Source organism: Schistocerca cancellata, chromosome 8 (genome assembly GCF_023864275.1).
Source record: "Schistocerca cancellata isolate TAMUIC-IGC-003103 chromosome 8, iqSchCanc2.1, whole genome shotgun sequence".
Taxonomy (NCBI): Eukaryota; Metazoa; Arthropoda; class Insecta; order Orthoptera; family Acrididae; genus Schistocerca; species Schistocerca cancellata.
The window spans coordinates 65,102,876-65,126,437 of NC_064633.1; the positions used below are offsets into that span (position 1 = coordinate 65,102,876).

The following is a 23,562-nucleotide window of genomic DNA, read 5'->3' on the forward strand; positions in this document are numbered from 1 at the left end:
GTCATTGACAGACATAGAAGTAACTTCAGACATGCCCTAGGGAAATGTGTTAGGACCCTTGCTCTTCATGTTGCATACTAAGTTGCAGACAATGTTAGGAATATACTTATATGGATATGGTGTCTGTTATTTTGGACAAATCCGAAAGAACAGACACCATTGATAACCTGCAGCCACCTAGAATGGTATTAATACCTTCAGCTACTGACAGTCATTGATATATATCAACGGGGACAGGTGAAAATGTGTGCCCTGACTGGGACTTGAACCCAGGACCTCCTCCTTGCATGGCAGATGCTCTATCCATCTGAGCCACCAAGGGCACAGAGGATAGTGTGAATGCAGGGACTATCTAGTACATGCCTCCCGCGAGACCCACATTGTCACACATATTACCCAAACTCTTACGGGACTTGGTAAGAATGTCTTCCACGAGTAATGAGTGTGTTGGGTAGGGACGCTACAAATGTACTGTGTGGATATATAAGGTGAAAATGTGGGTCTCACAGCAGGTATGCACAAGATAGTCCCTGCAGTCACACTATCCTCTGTTCCCTCAGTGGCTCAGATGGGTAGAGCATCTGCCATGTAAGCAGGAGATCCAAGGTACAAGTCCTGGATGGGGCACACATTTTCACCTGTCTCCATTGATATACAGGGTGTCCCAGCTATCTTGTCCACCCAAAATGTCTCTGGAACAATAACACCTATTGGAAAACGACTTTCACTGGTATCAATGTAGGGCTGGGGCCCATGAATGTACATATTTGGAAACATTCTAAAACGAAAGCATATGTGTTTTTTAACACAAACTTATGTTTTTTTTGTTTTTTTTTAATGGACCTCCTATATTTTTTCTTCAGCAGTCCATAGCATGACAAAGCACATACACAATGGCGTTGCTTGCATCGCAATATTCCCATTACATCCCGAGCTATTAAGACGCGAAGTTGACACTTGAAACACCTGACATGCACTGCTAGCACACATCCTGAGGCTCAGGCGTGGACCCTATGCTGCCCTTGATCGCGATGTGATTGACATGCGTAATCACACTTCTATACTTATCAAGAGGTCCGAAATGAATAATACGGTCTGCTGCCATCCTGAATTAACGTCATACATTCCAGCAGGTATTTATCCCATAGGCTAGGGGTGATGCGGTTCTGTAACATATCTGTGTACCGCAATGTTAGTCACAAAGTTAACTTCGCTTATCGTTAATCTGTTACTAAAAAGGTAATGCCGTTCAATGTTAAAACTTTACTTTACTGTAGATCTAGCGCAAGTGACAGTTAATCATTCACACGTAATAGTAAAATTCATGTTGATGGTTTTAGTGAAATGAGCCAGTGGACTAAAAGTTTTACAGTTGTTTAGGTAAAAATGTTTTGATTTGGGAAGTTCAGGTAGGACATAGAAGATGAATGTAAACCTGTTTAACCAATTAGTTTTATTATCACATAATTATCAATGTTATGTTTATCTAATGTGTTAAATGACAAATTGTTGCAAACAAATGCTTCTTAACATCACTGGGTAAAATGGCCCTTTGTAGAAACTTCCACTGTGATACCAGCACTACATACTAAACATAGCGTTCACATCTCATGCTCAAAGTGATGCCCATTGGCTTGCATACATAGGGTCACTCTGCGGATGAAGGATGCCCTACTTCGTGCTACTGTTTCCTCTTTGATGGCTGTACAAGCATCAATAATGTGTTCCTTCATGTCCTCTGGTGTTGTTGGTTCATGTTGGTAAACAGCATCCTTCACTGCTCCCCAAAGAAAATAATCCAGCGGTGTAAGGTCCGGAGATTGAGCAGGCCACCTAACTGGGCCACTTCGTCCAATCCATCTACCAGGGAACTTATGGTTCAGAAGTCATTGTGCTCGTAAGGCGTTATGTGCAGGGCATCCGTCATGCTGATACCACATGACCATTCTCCGGTTCAGAGGTATGGTGTCCAAGAGAACAGGAAGATTGTGTCGTATAAATCTGGAGTATTGTCTGCCATTTTGGATGCCATTTATAAAGAAAGGTCCGATAATGGTATCTCCAATAATCCCACACCAAACATTAACTTTCCATGGACGCTGTTGCTCTACCTGACGGAGCCATTTTGGATTGTCTGCGGACCAATAATGCATATTCCTCATATTGACAATTCCTTTGTTGGAGAATGATGCCTCATCAGTAAAGAGAACATCAGCAAAAAAATTTGGATTAGTCAGAAGTTTTTGCTGAGCCCACCAACAAAATGTTACCCTATTGCAGAAGTCATTTCCATGATGATCCTGGTGTAAATGAACACGGTAAGGATGAAATTTATGATGTTTAAGAATACGCTGTGCATTTGATTTTGACACACCAACTTCACGTACAATTTGACGTGTGCTGATTTGAGGATTCACAGCTATGTTAGCGAGCACAGCAACTTCAGCACGTTCATCTGTGCGTGTTCTTGGATGATGTCGACGTCTTGGATTTAAGCTTCACGTTTCACGTAGACGAGTTGTGAGATGACCAAACATCTGGCGCGAAGGCAATGGCTTGTCAGGGAATCGTCTTCTCTACAGTCGTTCTGCTTGAACAGCATTTCATCCACCTACAACAGGGTACAGTACAGGTATGTAGAGTAGGGTAGAAAACAGACAAATTAACTTAATAATCATAATGTTCGCTAACAGTACTATCAACAAACAAGCAATCTCATAATGTATTTCCCGTCAACGTACATTCTCCATAGATCAGCAGCAATTCTACCATATCTTCATGTGTGTACATTATACTGTACAGTATAAGTTCCACAACACAACGTGTACTACCTCCATGCCATCACCAGATTACTCTGATGCACGACTACACTGGCAAGCGGTGTACTGCACGCCAAAGCAACAACAAATGGGCTGCTCAGAGGGTGGTGGAGTACAGGAGTTTGCATGGGTCACAAATCATAAACAAGGCGAAGTGGTAACTGTGGCAGTAGTGGGAACTACGTTGGACACTTGACTAGGTAGAGCCAGGCCCTGCGCGACAGGCACAATGGGTCATATAACGCATTAGATAAACCTTATTTTGGGTGTGCAGGATAAATAAGACAACCTGACGGGTGTACACTGATCAGTACTGGTTCATATTGTGTACGTAGATATGTAAAACATGCACGAGGGAAACCATTATGTGCTTATGAGAGTTGATGGCAGCAGACCGTATTATTCGTTTCGGACCTCTTGATAAGTATGGAGGTGTGATTACACATGTTAATCACATCGCGATTACGGGCAGCATGGGATTCACGCCTGAGCCTCAGGATGTGTGGTAGCAGCGCATGTCGGGTGTTTCAAGTGTCAACTTCGCGTCTCAATATCTTGGGATGTAATGGAAATAGTGCGATGCAATCAATGCCATTGTGTATGTGCTTTGTCATGCTATGGATTGCTGAAGAAAAAATATAGGATGTCCATTTTAAAAAACATAAGTTTGTGTTAAAAAACACACATGTTTTCGTTTTAGAATGTTTCCAAATATATACATTCATGGGCCCCAGCCCTACATTGATATCGGTGAAAGTCATTTTCCAATAGGTGTTATTGTTCCAGAGATATTTTGGGTGGACAAGATAGCTGGGACACCCTGTAAAACAACGCCCATCAGCAGCTGAAGATATTAATATATAATTATAATGTTAGTAATAATCCCAGACTTTTCACAGCAAGGTATTTCAAATGACAGGCCAGTATCTTGACACAAATGCCAAGTTCCTGTGACAACATAGTTAAGGAGTATGTCTAAATGAATATGTCATAATGCCTAACAAACTGTGACAGAGGTTTCAGTTTACACAAGGCTTGTCCTCCAACACACAGTTTATTAAGATTTTGTCAAAAATCTCATCTACAAGAGCTGTAATATGTTGAGTAAAAGTAAGTTTTATGAAATGAAACTATGAGCTCTGAAAAACTACTGAATATGAAAGGACCTACTGGAGCAAGGAGTTGATCTTGGCTATGAATATTGACATGACACCAACAATATTTCACAGTCTGGTTGGAGCCCACGCAGCAAGTATGCAAAACAACACAGCTCACAAGACCTGAAGAAGACAGCATCACTTGGCGAAATATTGTGCATAACAGGGAATCAACAATCCAATCCACCTGTACACATGAAACCACAACATTAATTAGAGGTAAAGCTCAAGCCTATATTGGGCAAACATGGTAAATAAATTGTCATTTACAAGAACCATCATGGCATTTGCCTTATATGATCTAGGGCAACCACAGAAAACATAAACCAGGTTAATCAGGCGATATTTGAATCTTGCCACTCCAGAATGTCTTAAGAGCTGCTCCATCTCACTTAGTAAAAGTCAGGTGAAAGAAATGGGTACCGTATTTACTCGAATCTAAGCCACACTTTTTTTCCAGTTTTTGTAATCCAAAAAACCTCCTGCGGCTTAGAATCGAGTCCAAAGTAAGCTGAAGTTCTGAAAAATGTTGGTACCGCCACAACTAACTTCTGCCGTCGAATATATGTAGCGCTACACAGGCATGCTTTGCAGGCACAAAGATAAATACTGGTGCCAAAACCTCTGACTCAGTAAATAAATTTAAAAAAAGAGTGGAAGACGAGCTTTTTTTCTCCGCCCCAAGTTTCGACCATTGCATTTTCGTGCATTATCCAACGAAGTAAATACAAATTCCGTATTGTTCATCTTCAAATGTAGCAGCATTTCAATGTACTATGAAAATCCGACTGGCAAGACTGTTTGGGATGTTTGTCAATATGGCCAACTCTACGTTCTGAATTTTTTCCTACCTGTGAGAAGAGATGGTTGCTAATAGGAACTTTTATGAATTGTGAATCACATGCAGTACTCTCTTCACCATAAGAATAATACCATGCCATGTATTCTTTCGTGTTTGCTGCTATCTCATTTAAATCCTGTTTGCCTAATAAACGACGAAACTAGTGTGAGACAACGCGGAAGAATGAGACGCGGAAGAATATACATATCATGTCATGTTTATATTCGTATTATTCTTATGCCTAATAGTGATACAGTCAGAAATGAAGCACGGCAATTGACTGATTTCTGTGCAGAATGTGATGTATAAAAGAGGCGTCTGCAAAGATTTTCAAACGGCAAAAAATTTTAGCTAAACTCTTGTTCAGAACATCTTCTATCATACGCAGTCTATTATTTGGTTCTTGTTGATTATTATCAAAGAAAGCAGCAGTGTAAGTAACAACAAATAGCAGTCTCTTGCCATTGTTTTGCTAATGAGACAATTCCTCTTTTTTTTTTTTTTTTTAAATCGTAAGCGGCGTTAGCGCGCACAAAAGCAAGCCTGCCGCGAGTGGCGACAGGTCGTACACACACATTATTAGAATGTGACAAACAATGCAGGACACAGTACAAAAATGCATTTTCAGCGTAGAGTGACGTAAACACCTATAACAAAGAGAACGGCACTTATCAGATCAAAGAAAAGTAAGCAATCGATTCAAACCAGACGTAGCACGTGAAAAAGGAAGGGTACCCATATAAATAAGGACAGAGCGCCTGACGCATAGCAATGGCTACCTGGTAAAGCTTAACTGCTAAGCTTACGACTCGAACCAAACTACTGTAGCTGTATCATCATTCATTCAACCTAAATTGTGTCTCATATTACAATGGACCAACTGTGTTTCGATTTGGAGGTGCGGCCTAAAACTTTTCTATCCTTTGAATTTCGAGTCTCAAATTTTAGGTGCGGCTTAGATTCGGGAATTTTTTTTTCCTTGATTTCGAGTCTTATTTTCAGGTCCGGCTTAGATTCGAGTGCGGCTTAGATTCGAGTAAATACGGTAGGTCTAGGGGCATATGTAAAATGGTAAGAGGAAAAGCAGCACACAAATCTGATCCAGTAGTGAGTTACAGTCTGAAATTCCATCAGTACTGTTCTGTATAAGAAGACCTAGTAAAATAAATGTTTAGGTCCTGCAGTCTTTCCTTCTCATCCTGTCCAGTAAATTTCCCATGACCTGAGATTCTTGATGACTTACTGAACTGTACCCCATTCCCTAAACCTCTCCAATCCTTTCCCTTCACCCCTCTTCCTTCCCCTTCAACTCTTCTGCCAGAATAAGGAGCCACTGGCTCGAAAAGCTTGCAGAAGTTAAACCCTTTTGTGTGTGTTCCCCTGCTGACACTTGGTGAGTAGATTTTTTATCTATCCATTTACATTATACTGTCAATAACTGATTATTTTTATTGTTATATTAAACCTGATAAAGAGCCACACAACAATTTCCCTTCCCATCAATTAGAACAGATGGCTGCTTGTTACATACTTTCAACTCTTTCCTCCCATCACAACAGAAAATGGAATACTGAACATAATATGTAACAAGCACTACTCACTAATGATTTGTCCTGCAGAAATGGAATGCAAGATGTAATAGCGTAATATTATGATGGTAGTTAGGAGTGATGGTAGTGGGTTGAGAGGTGTGCAATAACATTTAATCAACATCTTTATTATAAAGATGAAAACTGACAATTCAGAATCAACAGGTGGATCCCCAGTAAACATTTACAATACAATACAAAAATTACATTGATTAAAAAAACCAGAGGAAAGCATGATAAATTACCAGAGTTTTTTTAATAAAAAGTACTATAGTCTAAATAGGGACACCCCAAACCAATCAGTCTGCAAAACAAGAGCAATAATGAATGCTACAAATTATCATAAATGCCCTTGGTGAAAATAGCAAGCACTGGCATTCTATCAATAACATTAATGTGGAGCATATGACTGCTCACCAATAATGAATAGAAAATGTGTATAGATTCAGAAAAACACAATTACACCCAACCCAGTAAAAAGCACCTGTGCGGGAAAGCGTCAGTGTCCAGATGATGATACAACTCATTTCAGTTACTTTTTCACACAGTTTGCAAAATGTCTGTAACCATGTTCCACTAACATACAACAGATTAGGTTCCTAGGGCCCTGGAATATGTGTATTCATTTTATATAAAGAGTCTCCCCTTCAGTCAAGTCAAGCAGTGCCGATATCAGACCAAGATAATGTGCTGGCAGCAAATCCAATTGATAAATACAATTCCTTGCCATATCAAGGCATATGGCCCACTAAACCTGTGCACCACTGATGTGATAACAGATCATGTTTCCTCATCGATGGCTCAATAGGGAAGACCACTGAAGCCAGGTACACAGCAACCCCAGCAGTTGTGTCAAGCACATATATTTTCCCAGTGGCACACACACAACATACCAGAGCCATTCAGTGGGTGTTCAAAACAGTGTGGTCACATAACAGAATTGAGCTATCACTAATCTGTTAGATAACAGCATGTTAAAATCGCAAATTTCTGCTGGAGTAACTGACAGGTATATGATAGCACTATGTGCTGCCTACTGTTTCCATCAGTCTTTGAATCATATAATAAAATATTTGTCTGTTCTACAGCTGCTCTGTATGCTGAGTATCCTCTCCTGCTGAATACTTGGTAAAGAACAGGTGTTTAGAAGACAGATAGGTAGATAGAGATGGAGTAATCAGTAAAATCCAGCTAAGTACTAAAAGCAGGATTAAGCTAACATGACAAATAACGTATTACTATATGAGACAAGAAACTTTCTCTTCTACATGTATTGACTTAAATAGGCAGGTTAATGAACAAACACCATCAACTAGGGTAAAAATTGCACCTAATGCCCAGCAGTCAAAACAGGTAGGAAGCAGAACGGAACTTAATGCCAAAAGAAATGTCTAAGTACAAAGTTTCTGCTTTGACTGTCAGTGTATGTGTGTATGAGAGAGAGAGAGAGAGAGAGAGAGAGAGAGAGAGAGAGAGTTCAGCAAAATATTGTTTACAGTCTGCCTTTTATAACACAACATAACATTCTTATTAAAACAAGATTTGAGGGTAATTTAAGAATGGCCAGATTTTAAACAGGATGAAACTGGAGGTCTCGCTGCACCATCCAGAATGTTTGAAGATGAACTGGAATGTGTTCCTCCAGGTGATGGGTCTTGTGGTGTGTGTACAAGTCATGTGGCCCATTACAGAAATCCTCTGGTGGCCAGCCTGCACAGATACCATTATGCCATTGGCAGAATATTAAAAGTGTATAGCATGCTAGTGGCCTAATGCTGTGACATGTATCCAAGTATTAAGTACAAGGTTATATCACCTGTCCTCCCTCAAGGTAAGGGCACTCCACTGATGTAGGAATCAGGGTGACTGTTGAAATGTCCATGGTCTCTGTGGTGAATGCCACAGGCAATGATGGTGGTGGCAGGAGGAGATTCTGGGCTGAAACCAGTGAGTAGCAATGGAAGGGGTGTGGCTGTGGTCACTTTTGGTGGCTGCTACCATGTGAAGTGTCATAAGAGAGGACCAGTGGCAAGGGCACTGTTAGCATCTCAATGTCTGGTTCCTCAACCTGGTGGAACTGTGCTGGCAGTGAAGACACTGACCGCTCAGTCGGCAATGCGGGGGATGCCAGTGTTGAAGGGCCTGAAAGTGTCGTCTCACCCATTGGCGGAATCACCGGTAGCAGCGGATAACTGCAGGAAGACTTGGCAACAGGCACCAGGGAGAGGGTGGGGGTGGAGGGGAGGCTGGATCCCAAAGGAGAGGCAAGAGGTGGTGACATCCACAAAAAGGGAGCGTCAGACCGTGCAGCAGGGTGCCCCTTGATGCTGGGAAGGGTGCCAAGAGAGAAGGCAGTGGCACCAGACCCACAGCCCTCGCTGTGGCATGAGGACGTACGTAGTCACAGTGGCACACCACTATACAGAGGTGGCACCCTGGGCACCTGTGGAGCTTGCCTGGAATCCACTTCAGTTGGTGGCCAAATCCCCCAAACTCAGAGCATGTAGCCAGGGGCAAAAATCAACAAGGGCCACACAAACCGCAGGAGAGTTTGTAGCTGGTGGCCATGGAGCATCTCTGTTGGACTCTGATCCTCACAGGTGAAAACTCAAGAAACATGTCAAGGCACTGTCCCTGGAGGAGTCTGCAACGTACACCTTCATTTGAACTTTAAACGTGCAGACAAATTTATCCATCTTGCCATTAGATTGGGGGTGAAAAGGAGGAGCAGTCAAGTGGCAAAAGCCTTTATGAGTGAGAAATGATGGAAGACCTGCAAAACAAGCTTTGGACTGTTATCCATCACAAGCACATAAGATAATCCTTCAGCAGAAAAAATTTAAGAGAGGGTTGAATCACAGCCATGGTTGAAGTCAAAAGGCAGTGGATAAAATATGGAAATTTAGAGAAAGCATCAACAACTGACAACCAACAACCAGTAAGACTTTCAGAAGGGTCCCATGAACTCAACGTGTATGTGTTCCCATGGAAGCTGCAGTGTGGATGAGGGACTGCGTCAGCTTTCAGACAACACTACTTACAAAGTTTGCCAAGGTAATCCCATTCCTGATGTCCAGGTGGAGCTTCAAGGAATCCTCAGAACCTTAGGCCCCCTACAAAACCTTTCACCTGACTCCATCAACCTCCTGACCCCACCAACACCCCACACCCCTACCTTCTACCTTCTTCCTAAAATTCACAAACCCAATCATCCCGGCCGTCCCATTGTAGCTGGTTACCAAGCCCCCACAGAACGCATCTCTGCCTACGTAGATCAACACCTTCAACCCATTACATGCAGTCTCCCATCCTTCATCAAAGACACCAACCACTTTCTCGAACGCCTGGAATCCCTACCCAGTCTGTTACCCCCGGAAACCATCCTTGTAACCATTGATGCCACTTCCTTGTACACTAATATTCCGCATGCCCAGGGCCTCGCTGCGATGGAGCACTTCCTTTCATGCCGATCACCTGCCACCCTACCTAAAACCTCTTTCCTCATTACCTTAGCCAGCTTCATCCTGACCCACAACTTCTTCATTTTCGAAGGCCAGACATACCTACAATTAAAGGGAACAGCCATGGGTACCAGGATGGCCCCCTCGTACACCAACCTATTCATGGGTTGCTTAGAGGAAGCCTTCTTGGTTACCCAGGCCTGCCAACCCAAAGTTTGGTACAGATTTATTGATGACATTTTCATGATCTGGACTCACAGTGAAGAAGAACTCCAGAATTTCCTCTCCAACCTCAACTCCTTTGGTTCCATCAGATTCACCTGGTCCTACTCTAAATCCCATGCCACTTTCCTTGACGTTGACCTCCACCTATCCAATGGCCAGCTTCACACGTCCGACCACATCAAACCCACCAACAAGCAACAGTACCTCCATTATGACAGCTGCCACCCATTCCACATCAAACGGTCCCTTCCCTACAGCCTAGGTCTTCGTGGCAAACGAATCTGCTCCAGTCCGGAATCCTTGAACCACTACACCAACAACCTGAAAACAGCTTTCGCATCCCGTAACTACCCTCCCGACCTGGTACAGAAGCAAATAACCAGAGCCACTTCCTCATCTCCTCAAACCCGGAACCTTCCACAGAAGAACCCCAAAAGTGCCCCACTTGTGACAGGATACTTTCCGGGACTGGATCAGATGCTGAATGTGGCTCTCCAGCAGGGATACGACTTCCTCAAATCCTGCCCCGAAATGAGATCCATCCTTCATGAAATCCTCCCCACTCCACCTAGAGTGTCTTTCCGCCGTCCACCTAACCTTCATAACCTCTTAGTTCATCTCTATGAAATCCCCAAACCACCTTCCCTACACTCTGGCTCCTACCCTTGTAACCGCCCCCAGTGTAAAACCTGTCCCATGCACCCTCCCACCACCACCTACTCCAGTCCTGTAACCCGGAAGGTGTACACGATCAAAGGCAGAGCCACGTGTGAAAGCACCCACGTGATTTACCAACTGACCTGCCTACACTGTGAAGCGTTCTATGTGGGAATGACCAGCAACAAACTGTCCATTCACATGAATGGACACAGGCAGACAGTGTTTGTTGGTAATGAGGATCACACTGTGGCTAAACATGCCTTGGTGCACGGCCAGCACATCTTGGCACAGTGTTACACCGTCCGGGTTATCTGGATACTTCCCACTAACACCAACCTGTCAGAACTCCGGAGATGGGAACTTGCCCTTCAGCATATCCTCTCTTCTCGCTATCCACCAGGCCTCAATCTCCGCTAATTTCTAATTTCAATTTGCCGCCGCTCATACCTCACCTGTCTTTCAACATCATCTTTGCCTCTGTACTTCCACCTCGACTGACATCTCTGCCCAAACTCTTTGCCTTTACAAATGTCTGCTTGTGTCTGTGTATATGTGGATGGATATGTGTGTGTGTGCGAGTGTATACCTGTCCTTTTTTCCCCCTAAGGTAAGTCTTTCCGCTCCCGGGATTGGAATGACTCCTTACCCTCTCCCTTAAAACCCAAATCCTTTCGTCTTTCCCTCTCCTTCCCTCTTTCCTGATGAGGCAACCGTTGGTTGCGAAAGCTTGAATTTTGTGTGTTTGTTTGTGTGTCTATCGACCTGCCAGCGCTTTTGTTTGGTAAGTCTCATCATCTTTCTTTTTAGACATACGATAGACACACAAACAAACACAAACATACACACAAAATTCAAGCTTTCGCAACCAACGGTTGCCTCATCAGGAAAGAGGGAAGGAGAGGGAAAGACGAAAGGATGTGGGTTTTAAGGGAGAGGGTAAGGAGTCATTCCAATTCCGGGAGCGGAAAGACTTACCTTAGGGGGAAAAAAGGACAGGTATACACTCGCACACACACACACACACACACACATATCCATCCGCATATACACAGACACAAGCAGACATTTGTAAAGGCAAAGAGTTTGGGCAGAGATGTCAGTCGAGGCGGAAGTACAGAGGCAAAGATGATGTTGAAAGACAGGTGAGGTATGAGCGGCGGCAAATTGAAATTAGCGGAGATTGATGCCTGGCGGATATATATATATATATATATGACTTACCAAACGGGAAAGTGCTGGTAGATAGGCACAATAAACACACACACAAAATTTCAAGCTTTTGCAACCCATGGTTGCTTTGTCAGGAAAGAGGGAAGGAGAGGGAAAGATGAAAGGATGTGGGTTTAAAGGGAGAGGGTAAGGAGTCATTCCAGTCCCGGGAGCGGAAAGACTTACCTTAGGGGGAAAAAAGGACAGGTATACACTCGCACACACACACACATATCCATCCACACATATACAGACACAAGCAGACATATTTAAAGGCAAAGAGTTTGGGCAGAGATGTCAGTCGAGGCGGAAGTGCAGATGCAAAGATGTTGTTGAATGACAGGTGAGGTATGAGTGGCAGCAACTTGAAATTAGCGGAGATTGAGGCCTGGTGGATAACGGGAAGAGAGGATGTATTGAAGGGCTATCTACCAGCGCTTTCCTGTTTGGTAAGTCATGGAATCTTTGTTTTTAATATATTTTTCCCATGTGGAATGTTTCTTTCTTTTATATATCCCACAGGGTGTTACAAAAAGGTACGGCCAAACTTTCAGGAAACATTCCTCACACACAAAGAAAGAAAATATGTTATGTGGACATGTGTCCAGAAATGCTTACTTTCCATGTTAGAGCTCATTTTATTACTTTTCTTCATATCACATGAATCATGGAATGGAAACACACAGCAACAGAACGTACCAGCGTGACTTCAAACACTTTGTTACAGGAAATGTTCAAAATGTCCTCTGTTAGCAAGGATACATGCATCCACCCTCCGTCGCATGGAATCCCTGATGCGCTGATGCAGCCCTGGAGAATGGCGTATTGTATCACAGCCATCCACAATACGAGCATGAAGAGTCTCTACATTTGGTAACGGGGTTGCGTAGACAAGAGCTTTCAAATGCCCCCATAAATGAAAGTCAAGAGGGTTGAGGTCAGGAGAGCGTGGAGACCATGGAATTGGTCCACCTCTACCAATCCATCGGTCACCGAATCTGTTGTTGAGAAGCGTACGAACACTTTGACTGAAATGTGCAGGAGCTCCATCGTGCATGAACCACATGTTGTGTTGTACTTGTAAAGACACATGTTATAGCAGCACAGGTAGAGTATCCCGTATGAAATCATGATAACGTGCTCCATTGAGCATAGGTGGAAGAACATGGGGCCCAATCAAGACATCACCAACAATGCCTGTCAAAACGTTCACAGAAGATCTGTGTTGATGATGTGATTGCACAATTGTATGCGGATTCTCATCAGCCCACACATGCTGATTGTGAAAATTTACAATTTGATCTCGTTGGAATGAAGCCTCATCCGTAAAGAGAACATTTGCACTGAAATGAGGATTGACACATTGTTGGATGAACCATTCACAGAAGTGTACCCGTGGAGGCCAATCAGCTGCTGATAGTGGCTGCACACGCTGTACATGGTACGGAAACAACTGGTTCTCCCATAGCACTTTCCATACAGTGACGTGGTCACCGTTACCTTGTACAGCAGCAACTTCTCTGATGCTGACATTAGGGTTATCGTCAACTGCACAAAGAATTGCCTCATCCATTGCAGGTGTCCTCATCGTTCTAGGTCTTCCCCAGGCGCGAAATGTTCTGTGCTCCCTAAGACGCCGATCAATTGCTTTGAACATCTTCCTGTCGGGACACCTTCATTCTGGAAATCTGTCTCAATACAAACGTATCGCGTCACGGCTATTGCCCCGTGCTAATCCATACTACAATGGGTATCTGCCAACTCCGCATTTGTAAACATTGCACTGACTGCAAAACCACATTCATGATGAACACTAACCTGTTGATGCTACGTACTGATGTGCCTGATGCTAGTACTGTAGAGCAATGAGTTGCATGTCAACACAAGCACCGAAGTCAACATTACCTTCCTTCAATTGGGCCAACTGGTGGTGAATCGAGGAAATACAGTACATACTGACAAAACTAAAATGAGCTCTAACATCTTATTCTCACCAGCATTCTCTTCCTGCTGCTGTTATTACAGCAATTAAACCTATTTTCAGAGGCTTGGCTCATCCTGACCTTCTAAAGAAATGTCTGCATGAGAAGACACAGAACCCACATGAATGTTTCAACAGCATAATTTGGAACTGCCTTCCTACAACTGTATTTGTAGACATGCATACAATGAAACTAGTAGTTCATGATGCTGTTATTACATTCAATTGTGGTAATATTGGAAAGTGTTGGGTTCTGAAAAAGCTGGGAATTAATCCTGGTGAAAATATGATCACCGGGCTGCAACATTGCGATAAAACGAGGATAGCCGATGCAGACAGGTCTGCATCTAATATGGCCAAGAAAGCAAGACAAACATCCAGGAAGGTGAAAAAGAAGCTAGAAGACCTGCTATAGGCCAAAGAAGGACCATCATATGCAGCAGGACAGTTTTAATTAACTGTAAGCAACAAATTTCAAAAGTTTTTTCTTTAAAGTCAATTTCCTGCAAACTAAAATTTTCAGTACATATGTCCCATTATATCAGAAACTATCATAGACAAATGAATGAAATTTTCAGAGACTTTGTATAACATAAAAAAGCCACCTCTGGTACTACATTCATTAATATTCCCTCATTAGTAAGTTCACAAAAATATTTTCTGCGGAAAAAACTTAATATTTTTTATTAATAAATTTAAAAAAGTATTTCTTAAAAACTATGAAATGGATAAAGAAGATTTTAGTACAGTTGACTCTATTAGAATCATGTAACATACAGTAAAAATATTAAGGTCCTGCATGAAATAGTTTTTTTCAGAAATGGGTCAAATACTTGCCTAAATTAACATGGGTTAGATGTGTAGGGTGTGGTCCCCTTAACTCTCTCTGTGCTGAACTTCAATTAGATTAGTTTGTCTGTATGCACTGTGTTAGGTTAGCCTAGGTGCACAGCCTTACATCAGTGCTGCACCTTCTCTGGAAGTCATAGCTCCAAATCAATGGAAAGATAGTGAGATAAAAACAAGGATTTGCAGGACGGTCAACAAAATATGTCGTAGAGGCAGTGGAGGTCTCGAACCAAAGATTAATTGTCCTGCACCATATTGCTACAATGGATAAAAAGTGAAATGCATTTAACGGTCCATATGTTGTTCACTGAAATGGCCAATAACTCATATGGTGAACATACAAGGACTATTCAAAAAACTCCGGATCATTCGTAATTTCACTCCAATGGTGTGTTGGAGCAAAAATCGTTTGGCATTCCTGCACATCCCTGTGTTTAATGTGTAACTAACAGAAGTTTCGTTGTTGTATGTCTGTTAGTCATTGTTCAGTACAGTACTGAGTTGAGCATTGTGTAGCACAGTTTGCGAATTTCATGATTGCAGAGTTAGAGGAGCAATGCGTCTGCATTAAGTTTTGCTTGAAACTCAAGAAAACGTTTACAGAGACACACCAAATGATGCACGAAGCCTACAGCTGGTTAAGCTGTAATCAGTGTTAAAAATGGTTCACATGGTTTAAAAATGGCTGGACATAGGTTAAAGATGACCACCGTTCAGGACCACCTTCAATGTCAACGGATGATGCTCGTGTCAGGAATGTCACTGAAAATGTGCATGCCAACTGAGGCCTGGCTGTCCAAGAGATTGCAGAAAAATGTAGCATTTCAGTTACATCATGTCATGAAATACTGACACAGCATCTTTGAATGCATCATGTTGCTGCCAAATTCGTTCCACAGCTCATGAGTCACGACCAGAAAGACAATCTCCTCAATATCCATGAAGAGCTTTTCGATCTCACAAATGAGAATGTGATGTTCCTTAAGAAGATCATAATGGGTGAGGAGATGTGGGTCTACAGTCGTGATATTGAGAGCAAGATTCAATCTTCACAAGCATAGAGAAGGGTTCTCTAAGACCAAAGACACCTCATCAGGACAGGTCAAATTCCAAAGCCATGCTGATAGTTTTCTTTGACTTTGAATGATTAGTTCATCATGAATTTGTACCTCAGGTACAAATTATCAATTGATGGTACTACTGGGACATGCTGCAAGAAAATATGAAAAGGAAACAGCCTGAAATGTGGTGAGACAATTCATGGCTTTTGCATTACCATAATGCACCTGCCATATTCATACCTGTTGGTGCATGACTGTTGCACAAAAAATGAATTCACTGTGCTGCGTCATCTGCCATATCTCCAGACTTGGCCCCTGTGGGCTTTTTTTTTTTTTTTTCAAAATTTGAAAACCCCATTGAAAGGATGAAGATTTCCAATGAAAGATGAGATAAAAGAAAATTCGCAGATGGTGCTTAGTCTGATCCAGCAAGAGGCATACCAAGACTGCTTTCAGATGTGGAAATGGTGTTGGGAGAGGTGTGTCAGTTGTGGAGGAGAATATTTTGAAGGAGACCATAAGTAAAAGGTAAGCATAGAAAAATTTTGTGGACAAAGTTCTGGAATTGTTTGGACACACCTTGCACACTGGAATGTAAGCAATTAAAAAAATGGTATTCAGTCAGGGAATGACAAACCATCAAAGGTTTATGACAATAAGCACAAATAGTGGGGGATCACCACTTAACAAATGGTTATGGCTGAAAAATCAGTGCCCAATATGCAACTTTGTTAAAATGATTTCCTGGCAATGGGAGGTCTGAGAGGGGGTCAGCTAAGCTGCTGGGAGAGGTTTAATTCCCCTGAGCTTTTTCCTGTGAAGAGAAGATCAGTTATGATGCAAAAGTGTCACCACCTGCTGACAGACAGCAACACGGAGATCATCCTAAAGAATGAAAGAGCTAGCAGGCCAAGGTACGAGGACAGTAGTCAATGGTACAATCATCAGCAGCTTCATTTCCCATCAGATCAACAAGAGCAGGAACCCAAATGAACATCACACTAGATCCTCAACAACGAGCACTTGGGTGCTTTCTTGGATCTGTTGCACTAAGGGATGGACTGTGTACAGCACACAGAAGCTCTGAAGGGCATTGAGAGAATCTGAGTATATTACACAATCAAAAAGCCTTTCACTGGATGTACTGGGTAGCATGACAGAGGGCAAAGAGCTCTGCTGTAAAAATCAAGCAATGTTCTGGAAGCCAATACCAATAATGGTCAGTGCCAAAGATGAAGGCAAACCCGACACCAAGATTGGTCTTAGAGCCATCACTTTACACAATGGCACTATAATTAAGTTGTGTGTGAAGTTCAAGAAACTTACAGTGGTAGATCAAATCAGGCATAGTGACACTGGGAAGTGACTGAAGTACAAGATGAATATATGCCATCACATGAAGCCAAGGTGGAGAAGGGTTCACACCCATTGGGTACATGGCAGGTAGTGTGAAGCTGCCAAAGCAGCATCTGAAAGTGAACTCCAAGAGATAACAGAGAATAAGGGCATGCCCCATACTGGTGGTCAAGGGGGGCATCAAAAAAGGGGGCATAGGATAGGTGGGCACACACGGCAGACAAATGGCATGTATACCTGCTGAGAATGACATCATGCTGGCACAACAGTAGTAGTTCAGCAGATTCTCAGCTGGGCTAGTGTAAAAGGCACCTGTGGCCAAATGTATTCCATGATGATGAATTGTGTTAAGACAAGGTAAGGAGGATGGTGAGCAGATTAATGTAGGAAACACCCATAGTCTAGTTTTGAATAGATGAGGGATTGGTACAAAATGAGGAGGATGGTTTGATCTACTCCCAAGGAAGTGCCACTTAGCACATGTGGGACATTGAGGGACAGGATGCAGCATGTGGCCAGGTAATACATGTGGGAAGACCTAGGAAGTCTCCTATCATGCATGAGAATTTTGTAGTTTCAGTGCATGGAAGAGCAACAGGCCCAAGATGTAAAGATGTTAGAAGAAACCCATTGCAGCACCAGAAATTCATGCAAACCATTTTGCAAGAGGAAAAGCAAAAGATGTTGTCAATACTCCATGGGTTAAGAAGGTCAAGACATTGCTGAAGATGCCACTTAAGGAGACAAGTCCACAGAAAACTCCAATAGATCGCAAAGTTGCCAACAAAAAGGCAGATATGCCTGGTGAGAAACAGTCTTTAACAGGGTTAATGGCTATAGCAAAGAGGACGATATTCAGGAGAGAGTCTTGAGGCGCACGGTTCTCCTGAATAACACTGAACCCACATGTCCCTTGTAAACATGGTCATTTGAAAATTCATGAATGGGGCAGGCTCCTTGGAAGCACGGAAGATATCAGTCCTCCAGCAGGTGTCATAGGCCTTCTCCAGATCAAAAAACATGGCCACAGGCTGGTTTATCTGCATAAAACAGTTCATGACAGAGGTTCACAAAGTGATGAGATGGTCAGTTGCAGAACAGCACACATGAAATCCACATTGTGAGGTGATTAGTAGACTGCGGTTCTCAAGTCACCATACCAGCCAGCCATGAATCATACATTCCATCACCTTGCAAACACAGCTGGTGAGAGAAATGGGGCCATAGCTAGAAGGAATGTGATTGCCCTCACTGGGCTTAGGTATGGGTATGACAATGGTTTCAAGCCAGCACCTGAGAAATGTGCTGTCTGCCCAAATGTGATTGTACGTGTGAAGGAGAAAGTGCTTGCCCCAAAGAGAAAGGTTCTGCAACATGTGAACATGAACACCGTCTGGCCCTGGAGCAGTAGACCAAGATAAGGTGAGAGCATGGTCAAACTCCCTCATAGTAAGGGTGGCATTGTGCATTCATGATTCTGAGAGGAGAAGGATACCAACCTGAGCCTCCTCTACTTGTTTCCAGTGGAGGAAGGTGGATTGACAGTGAATGGAGCTCTATATCCCTGCAAAATAGCGGCCCAAGGTGTTGGAGGGAGCAATAGGATCCACAATGACATCACCTGCTATGATCAGACCAGAAATCAGGGAATGGACCTTGGTCCCAGAGAGCTGATGGAGGTTGCCCTACACAATAGAAGAGGGAGTGAAACTGTTAAAAGAACTAGTAAACAAAAGCCAGCTAGCTTTTCTGCTATCCTGAACAATGTGACAACACTGCACACACAACTGTTTATAATGAATGTATTTCATCATAGTAGGATGAAGGTTAAAAACATGGAGAGCATGTGTTTGTGTGTGAATCATGCTGCGGCATGCCTCAGTTCACAAGGGGACCAGGGCACAGTGTGGTAAAGAAGAAGTGCAAGGTAAGGAATGTTCTGTGATGTTAAGAATCATATTCCAACTGGCCATCAATACTAGGGAAATGTTGTTTGTTGAAGGTTTACAGGTAGGAGTAATGCCTCCAGTCAGCCTTAGAAAGCTGCCAATAGGGATTACACATGGGGTAGGAATCAGCAAAAGGATAGCGCACAGGAAATGGTTGCTCAAGCATGTGTCAGAATGAATGCACCATTCGAGATGACAGGCAAGCTGGGAAGCACAAATGAGATGTCCAAATTGGAATGGTGTGCATGGAGTCTGAAAGGAACATGGGTGCTCCAGTGTTAAGATAGATGAAGATGAGTTGATTGAGAAGGTCAGCCAAGAGGGAACCTCTCAGACAGGTTCTTGAAGACCCCCCCCCCCCCCCCCCCCAAAGAGAATGGTGGGCATTAAAGTAGGTGAGCAGCAAAAAGGGGTGAGGGAGCTGACCAATAAGCTGGAGTAAGTCAGCCCCGTTGACAGAGAATGACAGAGGGATGTAGACATTACAAAGAGAAAATGTGAAATGAGGAAGGAAAATGCAGACTGCAACAGCTTGCAGCTGGGTGTTCAGTGAGATTTGTCTGTGGACATCATCCCAGATGAGCAGCATGACTCCCCCATGAGACAGAATGCCATCCTTGGGGGAAGGTTAAAGGGGACTGGAAGAAAATGAGAGAGGTCAAAGCCATCAAAGGATGCAATTTTGTTTCTTGAAGGCAGAAAACAACCAGACACTATGATTCCAAGAGCAGCCATTAACCTTCCTTTTTTGATCTAATGCCATGAACACTCCATCAGAAAAGAGTCATAATAAGGAATGGGGAGGAGGGAACAAATGAAGGGCAGTCACCTCAGTGTCAGCCTTGGAAGACTCACTGCTACAGTGTGCAAAGGCCAGAGGATCCTGTTCCATGAAATCTAAAGAGGCATCAGTATTCTCCCTGGGTCAGCCTGCAGATTTAAGGGCAGGAAGATGGTAGGTGGTGCGCACTGGTGAAATGGAGGTTGGCTGAGTGAGGATATCATGTGGTCTTATCTTTGTTCGATTTCTTGAAGCCTTTACAGTTGGCAGACAAAGACTCAGACGTTTGTTGGCTGGAGGGGCGCAAAAAGTCTTCATGGGAGTATTCCTTTTGTTCATTCTGGCTTTCTGGTTGTGTAGCAGGTGATTTTGCTGCCAGGGGCAAAGATTTGGTGGCTTGTTGTGCAGCTGCAGAAGAAGGTGATGGGAATACTACTGTGATATGAAGCAATTTTACAACTGCAGTACTGAATTGGAGGTTGCAAATCTGTGTGGCCATGTCCTTCCTGGAGCAAGACATAGCAAGAGCAGTACTATAATTGCCAGATGATTAAAGCGGGGCTTTTGACTAACCAACAACTTATGAGTAGCAGGGTAGGGTACTTTTTCCTTCACCCAGAACTCCTGGATGGCTCCCTCGTCAGGACACAGGGGCCATTCACAGGATGAGTTGGCACAGTCGCCATTACAATTGATACAGTGGGCAGAAGGAGGCCGACAATCACCCTCATGAGCATCTCTACCATGGATAAAACATTTGGCCTGTTTCGACAGGTTGTGTGAGTATGGTTGTAATGTTGAAAGTGGTAGCAATACATCAGGTTTGGTATGTATGGTTGGACCATGATGACTTTCACAGCCTGCCTTAATCTTTGATGGAAGCATTACTTGATCAAATGTGAGAAAAAGAGTGTGTGCAGGCACTAAGTTGGCATCAACTTTTTCATTACCTGATGGACTGTAGGGACATCCTGGTCAGGGAGATAATTTTGGATTTCTGTCAGACCATCAAGCAGTGAGTGTAAATAACATCACCCAAAGAATTTAGCATATGATGGGCCTCAACACAAACAGGATAACCATGGAACAACAAAGCTGTAAGCAATTGCTGGGCTTGAAAATTACAATTGGTCTCTGAAAGCAAAGTCCCATTACATAAGTGAGAGCAGGATTTTACAGGGCCTGCAATTGCATCAATGTCTTTCTGAATCATAAACGGATTAACTGTAGCAAGGGACTGATCTCCTTCAGCACAGGATACCATAAGGAACTGAGGTGCAGCTGGGACAGTCTTTGAATCTACAACCTCATTCCAATTACATTTAGTAGACATAGACTGAAACCGTAATTGGCTAATTGCAAAAGAAGCCCCCACAATCGCTAGCATCTCTGATGCACACTCCTTCCAACTCGGGGTCCCCTCAGAGGCGGCCCACCCACCTTAGGTCACTGTTCACACCTCAGGTCACATCTCCCAAACTCCTGACACAGGAATCAACTGGCAATTGGGAAGGTCACAGCTCAGGTAATGACCACTCCCTGGGCCTGGCGTGTATTGGGGGGTAATTGTGAATCCTACCTGTTGACCCAGGGCTGGGAATTAGGCATTACTCAGTCACATGATATATGTCAAGTGCATAGGATGGCCTTCAGCAGCACACAGGGAGGAAAAAGAAACAAAGAAAGACAAACACTGAAGCAGATGGCGGGAAGAGATGGACAATGAAGGAAGAAAGAAAAAACAAATGAAGGACTCTTTCAATGCTGGTCTACTGAAACTCCGTAATGCATTCCCAAAAGTAACCAAGACATGTTCCCCGAGGAAGGGGAAAAAGAATAGCATGAGGATAGACATGCAGCATGGAAAGGGAAGGGGTGCTGCAAAGGCTGGGGTTCTGTGATAGCACTAACTCACTGAAGAGCGGTGAGAGAGGGGGGGGGGGGGGGGGGGGTAATTTGACACATGTAACTTATTTCAATAAATGATTGTTATTGTTCTCATGTTTTGCCTAGTGACTTTGTTTTAAATATATTGTCCTGTGAAGAATTTGTAGCTAGCACACAAACAGGATATTTTCATTATCTACAGGTATCTATGGCAGGGAGTTTGTTTCCTGCTACCTTTATGTTGGGCACCTACCTACAGTGAACACAACATTGACTGCTCATAAGGTAAATATGGAAACACAACAAGTTCAGCATAAGCTGGCAACAGTGAAAAGCCCCACCAGTAAACTAGCTGGTGACAATGTAAGTGGATTCCAAAGATAATTCCCACCAGGACACAAGTTGGTGATGAAAAAAAGCAGAGTCAATTGCACATAAATTAGTAGCAAAAAAAAAAAATTGATGAAAAAAATTTCAAGATGCTTTCAGAAAGGATTTTTCATGTACAATGTAACTGGAAAACAAATTCTGGATGAGTGCATGGAAATTTTTTATGGCAACACTAACTTAGGGCATGACCTTTTCAATTGATTTCTGATCTGTGTGAGCAAACTGATAATCCTAATTTCTTTGCAGGAAGATTTAAGAGGATTTTGTCTGATGTGCCCAACCAGAACTATTGCAGCTAATAATGTTGCTTCTCCAACAGCATGCCAATTCACAAGAGCTGCTTGTGATGTGCCTGGTTAAGCTAGCAGCTGAGAAGCAACATGGTCAAGACAATTTTAAGATACCGCTGACACTATTTCCAGTATTTGACAAAAAACTTGAAGCATGCCTGAATTATATCGCCATACTCAAAAAGCATTTCATCAAACATCATGTATCAGATTATGTGGTATGAAAAGCTTTGGTTATTGGTAATACTAGTGCTGACATCTCTCAATAGATGAAAAACAATGTCTGGAAGTTGACTCAGTGACACTACCTTAATCAGAAATTAACGCTCAATGTGAATCATATTTCGAGGTTCAAATACATGTTGCAGCTGCTGGGCACAACAATTACAGAGCTTAAATAGGGAGGTTAAATTTCAGTGTGAAAACCGCAGCTGTAGAAAGTCATATGCAAATTCTCTCATTCGAGATATGCTGATCATGTGATTTCCAGACAGTAAATTAAAGAATGACCTGCTTAGCTTAACTTTGCATGACTGTCAGCCATTAGTTTGGGCATAGGAGCACATGCAAGAAATGGTTGATGCACTCCAGGACATGCCTGATTTCATGTTTATGCTGCAGAACCAGCCAGCATAGCATAGTGACTGGCACAGCCATTTGCATAATTCACACAGCATTCAAAGTCTACAACAGGATTTACATTCAGTAAACAGATTCTCTACTGCTAAATTAAAATCTTGTGCATGGTGTTGTGTCAACTACAGGTGAGAACACTGTTTCTTTCAAAATGCACAGTGCAATTATTGTCACAAGTAAGGACTTCTATCAGGCAATGAAATAAGGCACTCAAGCATATGAAAGTGATTCAGACTAAAAAGTCAAAGAATGTTCACAATAAACAAATGCAAATCAATAAACTTTCATGGTCAAAATGTAATGTGCATGCAGTCTTTTAAGAGAAAGGCTCCATCTGTAATCTATCTTAGCAAAGTGCCATTAAAATTTCAAATTGATACAGGTTCATCAATTTCTGTAATTAATGTACAGGCATAAAAGA

The 23,562-nt window shown here is 42.8% G+C and overlaps 1 non-coding gene across 1 annotated transcript; it reads right to left on the reverse strand.

Moving 5' to 3' along the window:
- Positions 1-248: 248 nt before the first annotated feature.
- On the reverse strand, positions 249-323 carry Trnaa-ugc (transfer RNA alanine (anticodon UGC)). The gene has a single exon. It is a non-coding gene; the product is annotated as a tRNA-Ala (tRNA).
- Between the last annotated feature and the right edge of the window lie 23,239 nt (positions 324-23,562).